The sequence below is a fragment of the Salvia splendens genome, unplaced genomic scaffold (assembly GCF_004379255.2).
Source record: "Salvia splendens isolate huo1 unplaced genomic scaffold, SspV2 ctg1025, whole genome shotgun sequence".
NCBI classification, from domain to species: domain Eukaryota; kingdom Viridiplantae; phylum Streptophyta; class Magnoliopsida; order Lamiales; family Lamiaceae; genus Salvia; species Salvia splendens.
In genome coordinates, this window is record NW_024598565.1 from 13,752 (window position 1) to 24,062 (window position 10,311).

General features: G+C 44.8%; 2 pseudogenes; both read right to left on the reverse strand.

The window, feature by feature from the left end:
- Positions 1-293: 293 nt before the first annotated feature.
- LOC121788373 lies at positions 294-3,807 on the reverse strand (annotated as a pseudogene).
- Positions 3,808-4,413: 606 nt separating this feature from the next.
- Positions 4,414-6,836, reverse strand: LOC121788372 (annotated as a pseudogene).
- Between the last annotated feature and the right edge of the window lie 3,475 nt (positions 6,837-10,311).

The window sequence follows — 10,311 nt, forward strand, 5'->3', positions numbered from 1 at the left end:
TTGAAGATGATAATCTTGGAGAGAAACTGGAAAACTCTTTATTGAAAAACTACTAACTACATACACGGTTTATGAGCTATTTAAAGCTCTACAATCAAGTAGCAACTGCTACTAACTAACTACAACAAGAATCAAGAAAACAAGAAGAATAACCGCTACATCTCAGCTAACTAACTGCTGCTCCAACGGCTAGTTTCTCTAGGTTGCTTCTTCCTTCTCGGCTCAAGACCGAACTCCCTTCTCGGCTCAAGACCGAACTCCCTTCTCGGCTCAAAACCGAACTCCCTTCTCGGCTAGTTCCAGCTCAAAGCCGAGCTTCCTTCTTCTGCCTTCTTCTTCCAACTGAAATGAGCACTCCATTATTACACTGCTTTTCTTTTTTGCTTTTTGGGTTTTGTTGTTTCAAGATATTGTAATAGAGAAATTAGTGTAAACTTTGTTCGGCATTATATTATACTAATAGATATGATGATATTTGAAACTCTTTGTTGCTGAAGGAAATTGAGGTGAATTTGCTACTCCACAAAGCCTCTCTATTGGTGGAAGAAGCAACAACAAACATTTAAGACCTTGTAAATGTTGTGGTGTTTGTACAGTATTATTCTTTCCATACTTGCCGAAGCAATTGATACCTAACGCAAATTGGGGTTCTGGCTGACGACCGGAGGGAGAGGGCTTTGAGAGGTGAGTTGAGCTGGTCGAGCTCGTCGTCGCTCGTCTGTGATTTGTTGAGCTCAGAACGGCCGGCCAAGACAGTAGCAGGTGATGGTGGGTGATACACGATAGGTGCTGCCTCGCATGGAAGGTTCACTATCGAGTCTTGTTCCAAATCCTATACTCGTAGTAATACAACCATCAGAATTTGATGCTGAATATGTCAAGTAAAAATGCAAAGAATAATAAAGACCTGTGTACTGAGAGCTTGAAGAAGAGCTGCAGGGACGGGGTCGGGGCAAAAGTCATCGGGGATGAAAGAGTTGAGAATCCGGGTGAGCAGTGGTAGGCCGAATGTAGGACAGACCTGAAGTGGCCAATCAATATAAGCAGAAGAAATGAATGAACAAAGTAAAGCAAGGCGAAGCAAAAGAATGAGAACCTCTTTTCTAATGGATGGAGTCAATAGCATGTCCTTGGGAAGCATCATAAGGTCGCTCAGCGCGTTTAGCAGACTGAAAGGTTTCGGTGATCTTGCCTCGTCCTTGTCATCACCGTCCATCCCGAACAGATCAGTCAGCCACCTCGACCAATTCCCAATCTGTTGTAGCATCAGAGATTCATCATATCATACGTGCAAGAACAGAAAGAACGATGAAAATATCCATATATCTATCTCGGTTGTTGTATTTGTACCGCATTTTTGAGTTGTGCACCAGCACCGAAGCTAGGTTTTCCTGGTGGAACTGGAAGCACATTAGCATCAGTGATAGGGTCTGCTAGAGGATTTGTTGGAATTTCATCAGCCGATTCTCGAAGGATGGCATTGAACATAGCCACATCTAAGCGCGCGACCAGTTGCTCCATAATCTAATATCATCATGATGTCAAATTCTAGCTTTGATTTCAGTGGAGTATATTTTGACAAGTACCAGTTTGGAGAGAATAGGTAAACAGCCACAATCATGTCCTCCACCTCGAACAGGGCATATCCTCTCGCTCGCATCCTTGATAGCCTTCTTCCACAGTTTGACAGAGAAGTTCCCTTGCTCCTGCCTTGTTCCATTACCACCACACTGCATGTGTGGTGTAAAAGTCTACACACAGATAGCTTGGTGAGATTGGTTTCAATCAGTGAAAAGCCAGTAACAACGTTCGTACGATACCTGCCACCACAGTGACTCTATGATTCTGGAAAATATCCATCCCTGTGCCTTTTCCAGTGCATCCACCAGATTCTCCTTCTCACCCCCTCTCCTTGCAACTGCTGATGACTTCTTCTTTCCAGAATTACGTATCTGAATCGTACTGTCCCCAAACGACTTGCTGATCATCGCCCTTAGTACTATGGCATTGGACAGCCAGAAAGTCAATCTATATATAAAACACACAGACATCAACATGAGGGCAAATAAGGAAGGTATTGAGTGATGAAAGGCATACCTAGGAACATCATTGCCACATGCTTTGGCAGCTAAAACTAATCCAGACACAATACTTTCAGAAGCACTTTCTCTCCCTGATTTCGGGTTCTGTTTATTGGCATTGAAATATAGCCTTGAGAGGCGCCGCGCTGGAGAATGGACTTTACTCGTGGAGCTTCCATGTTCTGCTACGACCGAGTAGAGGCTCACCTCAAGGGCTGCTGCTTCCCTCAATTCTCCCTCCAAAATCTTTATCCTGTTTTCCAATTGCTGAATTCGCCCTTCTGAAACAAGGCTCCTTGTTTCCATTCTACACACCTTGCGCTCACTGCTTATCGAGCCTGTCACGTGATGGTTTCTTCTGGTCGAAGAAGCCACACCATTTTCCAATACCATTCTTTCAACTTGATATATGTTTCGCACCTCATTCTCGAAATTTTCCTCTTCCTCTTCCCCTTCCTCTTCCACTCGTTTGTTTAGAGGTGGAGAGTTTGTTCTTCCATCCACAAGCAGTTCCTCTGCACTAGTAGATGAACCACCGCCAGAATTTCGATTCATCACTGCTCTCGACGCCTCAGAGCTAATCCGGATTCTCGCATCCCTTTTACCAGCCTGCAACAATCCCCTCTTCTTCCCTGTGATTGGATCTCAGCCTTTTATCTGCTTCTTTCACAGCAGATGACTGCAAACTGTGAGATCCAATCCTTCTCGATATCCATTCAATATCAGACGACAAATCCATGGACAAGGAGGATTCAGTGGCCTGCTCCCGATGGCCAACTTTTGCACTACCATTCACTGCAATCTGCATATTACAAATGAAACAAGTTAACATGTGAATAGAGAAAAGTTGATCATACATAGCAAGCAATGTACCTTCTGGTTTAAAGCCGAGGAAGCGGCATTTGGGGAAGATTGATCAGGATCATGATCAGTAGTAGACGATGCTTCTTCTGCATATTCCTCACTCATCAATGAAGAAACAGACTCTCTCAAGGAGGAGGAGGCCGGTTCGATTTTGAGGAGAAGAAGCGGTTGAGCAGCATTCCTATAAGTCCTCTTGCAATGAATGGGAGTGCTAATGCTCAAACCTTTCTCAATAACACCATAAGCACCCAAATCAAGAACTACACTTGCCAGCAGCTGCCCTTTCAAACCCTTGTCCCATCTTGGCTCATAGAGATTAAACTCAATGCAAGCATCCCCATTTTCCCTCAATCCAAAACATTCATTGAATTCAATCCTTCCATTTCCAGGCACAGCTTGATTGGTGAAGCCACAGCTCCCATCACTATGCTCCCAGTGAATCACAACAGAGCCTAATCTTCTCAGAGACTGAGAAGGAGGCCATGGCTTCACCTCCACTATATGAACAACGTAGTCAGCCTCAATCGAAGGCCCTTTCTCGGTTTTCATCCTCACACCTAAAACCATTTCTTACATCTACTACAACACAATCACAATTACAAAAAGTGATTTTTATTGCAAAATTGTAGCTAGCTAGAATGGATTTACATCACTAAAGGTGAAAGCAATGCCACATTGATCCGTGGAGATGAAGACGCATAAACTAAACCTTAAACGGTTAAAACTTCAAAATCGGAGAATAAATATAGATAATTGTGAGAGAGCAACAGAAAATGGTGTAGTTAGAAATGGCACAAATGTAACAATACCATTTTCAAAAGGAGAAAGAAAATCAGATAACAGTGAAAACTCAACCACTCAAACTCATAAAAAGAGAGAGAGAGAGAGAGAGAGGTTGAGTAAGGTAAACATAAGGTGAAGCAGAAGAATGTGGTTTAGTTTGTACATATGTTAACAAAAAAAAACAAGGATGGAGTAATTATGCAAGCATGTGATAACCACATCAAAAGATGTAATATTTTGTCTCAATAGTAATCACACTTAGCGTTTGTCTCCCCTAAAATCACTAAACAAATCATTGGGATGATAGATGCAATGGGCTTCCCACTACTTACTTTTACTCATAAATATATATGTTTTTAATTATGTGTTGATGCTACATGTTATTATTCTTCTTATCTAAACTTGGCTACTTTTGATTTGGTTGGAGTAGTAATTATGTTATGAAATACCTTACCAGCAAGAGAGAGAGAGAGAGAGGAAGTTGGTAGAGTATGAAATCTTGCCTCTCTCTCTACAAATAGTAAGTATAAATGTGATGGAAGGTGAGAGAGTTAGGGTTGATGTAACCTTAAATGCTCATCAACTTACATAATGGTAAGTTGAAAACTCCCCTACACTAGTATTCTTGTTGGGCTGTTAAACTGCTAAGCCAAGTTAATGCCTAACTAATCCATTAAGTGCCACCACCTAATTTCTTCACTGTATAAATCAAATACTGAAAAAGAATGCATTTACATTTTTGCCAATATAGCATAACTCACTATCTAACCTCTAAATTTACATTCCCTACTAGTATAACCTAACCAAAGAGGAGGAGAGGTTAGCCGAAGCTCTGATGCGATGCACTATCCGGATCAGCATCGGCCGTGGCCTGCACTTGAGCAGCATACTGCAAGTTCCACAGCACATCTTCGAACGACGGCCACCCCGAGGATCCATCTGATATACATTTGTTCGTGATGGATATCACAATGGACAATGATTCCTGTGAGCTCGTGGCTAGCACGATTGGTTCCACTATCCTTCGCCTACCATCTTGGCTGCTGAACGATGTCTGCCATTTGAGGAAAAGATAAAGAATCAAACACCTAAACCATAAACTGCATTAAAAGGAACCAACATAACATACCATCTCATTTAGCAGAAACGCTTCGCCTTTTGAACTTGCGATAGGACCTACCAGTGACTCGAGTAATATGAACCCGAAGTTGTGAACATCGTCCTGCAAAGGATAAATAGCTGCTTACAAGAATTAATATGGAATCAAAAGTGAAGGGAGGAGCATACATCAGTTTTTTCAGTTTCATCTGCAATGAGAGACATTCCATAATCACTAAGCTGCGCAATCCCATGCTCATCTATCAGTATACTGTTGGTCGTTAGACGATTGCTCAGAGAAGGGGGGATCACCCCGGTGTGAAGAAAATGTATGGCCTTGGCTGCACCGATTACAACAGCCAATCTTTCTGGCCACTTCAGGACCTTCTCTGTACAACAACACAACCAAATTCCATTGTCTATAAAGTTAATAACATATGTCTTGTGTAAAAAGATTGGCGATGCGTATAGTACCTGAGAGATGAGAGCGGAAGCTTCCATTAGGAACGAATTGTTGCACGAGGTACAACCTACGCACAGTTGAGTCGTCCTGCGTTCCATCATCAATGCAATGACCAAGAAGGGCAACCAAGTGAGGATGGCGAAGCTTTGAAAGCAAATCAATCCGCATCTTGAGGTTTTGAATCGAGCATTTTCTGTATAGAGTTAAAGATCGGATAGCAACAAAGCTTCCATTCTCTAACCTTCCCTTGTAAACCTGTACATATGAACCCCTAGTTAATGCAAAATACGCAAAATCACATCAAAGAGCCTATGTTCCGAGACGAAAAATAGCTCCATAATTGGCTAAGCCGCCTACCTTTCCGAAAGAACCTGGCCTAAGAAAGTTGACTGATCAAAGTTTTTGGTAGCTTCTTTAAGTTCTGGTAAAGTAAACACCCTATAGGATGGAGAACTTTGGTTCTCAACTTCAGAAAGTATCTCTGATGGAAGGAAAAAATGGAAAAATTCAAGATTTAGAAGCAAAAAAAAGGATAGATGACATTGTAACTGAACCATAGTGCAGAGAAGTTAACATACTGGTACTTGCTAGGAGATCGGGGGAAATTGGTCGATCATCTTGTTTAACCTTAGGTGCAATATGCCGAACTAGTGCATGCTGTGTTCGGTGCCTTTTATAGAAAAACATAAGACCAACAAGCAAGATAATTATCACTACAACGACAATTCCGGCCAGAAGGGCTATTTCCCTCATTCTAGACCGTCTTTCGCCCTTGCTAACGCCTTTGCAGAATGATGCAGAATGCTGATCCCTGGCATCAGTTGAGAAACAATTCCCACTAATTTCGACTATTCTTTCATCTTCCAAGCAATTAGGAAGCTGGCCTACCATTTTATTATCAGAAAGATCGATCAAACTAAGTCCTTCTCCGCACTTGAGATGCTCAGGAAGTGATCCACTAAGAGTGTTGGATGACAGATTCAAGTAACTAATATTGGGGAGAGAGAAGAGCAGAGAAGGAGGGTTCCGGTAAGATGATTATTCGACAAATCAAGATGCTGAAGCTGTTCCAACTTAACAAATTGTTCGGGTATGCTACCGGAAAATGAGTTCTTGCTGAGAAATACATTAACCAGCCCTTTTGGCAGAGGGGGCAATGTAGAATCTAAACTGTTCTCTCTCAAATCTAACAACTGCAAAGTGGAGAGTTTGCTCAGATCAGGCATCTTTCCAGTGAGAAAGTTGTGAGACAAAACTAATTCAATCAATGTTGTGATTCTTGCAACTGCAGAAGGAACCTCACCATTCAATCTGTTGTTCTTTAAGCTCAACACAGTGAGATTCGACCACGAATCCAACCACTCAGGAACACTGCCATTGAAATAGTTCTGATCAAAGCTCAAAGTCCTAAGCTTATCCATGCTTGACATTTGAGAAGGAATTGAACCAAACAAGAAATTTGAACTCATGTCTAAAGCTTCAAGCAGATATAATCTATTGATTTTGTCAGGGAGTGGGCCCCATATGCCTAGTGATGAATCCGCGAATTATTGATGATGATGAATGCTCGTAAAAATAAATTACGACACGGTGAATTTACGTGGTTCGATTTACTGAAGTAAATCTACGTCCACGGGAAGAAGGGAGGGCAAGATTGTATTGCTTGATCTGGGATTACAGCTTACAACACAGACTTGCTATATGCTTTTATCTCTAGAGAGCTTAACCCTTTTCTATCTGATCTAAGTTCTATTTATACATTGAACTAAGGTCGTGGTTTGCAGCCCCACTAACAAGATCGTGGGTGAGCAATAACTGCTCAATAACTGCTTCGTACCACTAAATAGATCGTGGGTATAGCGGAGGTCGTGGAGGCCTTTCATGAGTCCACTAACTCCTAGTTCGGTCGAATGCTGAGACCGAACTGCTGGACTTTACCGATCAGCTCTTGCCGATCTGAGAGGAGAGCTTGACTGGTCGGCTTTTACCGAGCTGTAGGCTGAGTCCGAACTCTTTGGTCGTGCCGAACTCTTTGGTGCCGAACAGATACTCTTTCTTGGGCTCTGGGCTGATGGGCCGTCACTGTTATTGGGCTTGCCATTAGGGTTTAGTTCGTACCCCATCACTACCCCCCCCGAAAAGCGAAGTGAATCACTTCGGCGAGGTGAGTCACTTCGGCATTCTGGATAATGGTAAGAGGGAGGCTGACGTCAGGGACGTGCCTTGCGCATGCCTGCATTAAATGCGACAGAAAAATCCGGCCGTTGAATCCTGAAAAGGTGGGATTCGAAACGGCGCAACGATCTCGAAATCTTTCCCGAATCTGATAAATATGCTCTTTCTTCCTCATTTGAACACTTTTGCTGTTGCGTCTTCTATACTCTCTCTTTTTCGAGAAATTTTCTTCCGCTTTCAAGAGCTTCTTCAGACTTTCTTCATCTTCAAAAAGTAAGAAAAATGTCTTCTTCTTCTTCGGAGTCGGGTAGCGGTAGAGGAAGGGGATAAGGGGTCTTCTGGCCGGAAAGAGTCCGGGGAGAAGACCGTAGAGTATTTCCATAGTATTTTGAGTAAGGATACTGTGATATCCCTACCCGAAAAATACTTTTTTCCTGGGGGGAAGGCGGTGGTACCTGACGGTGATCATAGGGCTGACTCCCCGCCGGAGGGGTACGCCACCGTGTACGAGGCCTGCTTAGAATGCGGGCTTCGTTTCCCCCTCCCTTCTGCCTTTATAGATTTACTAGATTTTTTTCAGCTTCCTTTAGGCCAAGTGACTCCGAACTCTTGGAGGCACTTGTCGGCCTTCGCTGCCGAACTCCGTAGGTTAGGAAGGGATTTGTCTTTGAGGCGATCCTTAAATTCTTTCAATTTAAGAGGAAGGGGTCTTGGTTTTACTTGATCCCTTTACAGCCCTTTAGAGCCTTTTGTAAAACGAAGTGCCGAAGTGGCAAAATCGCTTCTTCTACTATGATAGGACCGCGGCTCCTAGTTTTCCCTGGAGAGGGCCGGAGTCCGTTATCCGTCACCCTCGGCCTGAACCGTTGGACGAGCTCGATGGCGAGCTCAACAAGATTCCCATAGTTAGGAAAACAATACACGGAGTCTGAGCTCGTCAAGGGCGACGTCGTGTTCGACATCTCGTCTTCGGACGAAGAGGCCGAGGGTGAGGATTTCTCTTTATCTTTATGCTCTACTGCTTTAACGAAGAAAATCTGACTTTGCTTTCTTGCTTTTTGGCAGTGTACATGCTGAGTAAGGCTAGCCGCAAATCTTCGGAGTCCAAGGAGCCGGAGAGGCCGAAAACCACCAGCTCGGCGTCTGATGCCGAGAGGACTCCGAAAAGGCAAAAAACCTCTTCGGATCCGAAGAAGCCGGAGTCGACTTCGGCAAAGGGGAGGGGGAAGGCCCAGAAGCCCCCGAGAGCGCCAGAGAAAGACGTGGTCTTGGCGCCTCCTTCGGAACATATCTGTGAGCCGTTTTTATGGCCCACGGACTTCGCCGAGGTGAATTCTCTTCTTGATTTTCTGGCCTTGCTTTTTTCCTGTATTTTTTGTGGCCCCTTTGTTGACTTTTTTCTTTATCCATTTTCAGAGGAACGATATGCTCTCCAAGCTCGTCGCACCGTCGAACTCTCCAAAGCGTCCAATGACTATGCTGAGATGCAGAGGAAGTTGGCGGCTGCTTTGTCATCGGGCCGAACAGCTGAGGCTAACTTTGAGAAAGCCAGAGCTGCTAGGATTTCGGCCCAGGATGAAGCTCAGTTTGCCAAAAACCAGCTCGTCATCCAGCGAGAGCAGACGAAACGGAGGGATGCTGCCGCCCGTGGCTGCCCAGGGGGAGACTCTCCGTGTTTACACGGAGAAACTCTTTTTGAGCAGCCAGTTCTCGGCCTTTGTCGGTAGTCTGGTAAGGCTAATTGCGATAAGGGCGAGCAGGGGGCCGACGTCGTGCTGCCTCTGTACAGCCGAGAGATAGCAGCTCGGCTTCAGAATCTGCCGCTCCTTGAGGAGCTCGCTTCATCCTCGGTCCTGCTTTCTGCAGACCGAGTCCGGAGTTGTCGAGCTGATCGGACGAGAACTGGAGGCTATCTTTGCCTCCGTGGGACCCGTTTCACCCGCTTCGACTTACAACGGAGAGGGTGAGCCGAGCCGCTGGAGCTGGAGAGCGAAGTCGAGCGGGCCGGCATCCGGAGAAGGAAGCCGATCAGGAGGCGGAGGCGAGGCCGGCAGGAGGCGAGGCCGAGGCTGAGGTAGCTTAGGAGAAAGAAGCTGAACCAGACAAGGAGCCGGAGACGAAGCTGTTGGAGTATGATTCGTCTCCCTTCTCTTAGTCTAGTTTCTTCCTTGTAAAATGGCCTGAAGCCCTCCTAGTGTAAAAATTTCCTTGTGAATGAAAAATTCTCTACACTTGTCTTCGTATAGCTTTTCGTACTCGCCTTTATTCCTGTTGTATTTTACTATCTGCTCGGTACAGCTGCCGAACTAATATAGCTGCTTTGTACTCAAGGAGATGGAGATACTTCACTGGAAAACTGTACTCTATATCTAATAAAGCTGAGAAAAGGCTATAGCCGATCAGACGAAGAATGACGAGCTTCTGGCTCGTTTAGTGAAGCTGGAGGCCGATAATAAGGACTTAGAGTCCGATAAGAAGGATCTGGAGGCCGAGCTGAAATACGACCGTTGCTGAGAGGACTGCGTACGAGGATTACATCCGTGTGCGCGGGGGATTGACCATATCAGATGTTCAGAGTCGAGTTGACGAACTGTGGAGGAATATCATGTACCGGAGGAACAATGCGCTGGAGAGCTCGGCTTGCCAACAAGTTGTGAAATCATTACGGCGCTGGGCTTCTCGGTACGACATTGTTCTTTCTCGGCGCCCCTCCATAGAAAGATTCCTTCGGCATATCGTGCCAACAGATGCTCGCACTCCAGATCAAGCCTCTGGTTCCCTTGTTCCAAAATCCTACTTCCCAGTCAACAACGAACTCCGGAACAGCGGAAACGTCAAGACGAGAAC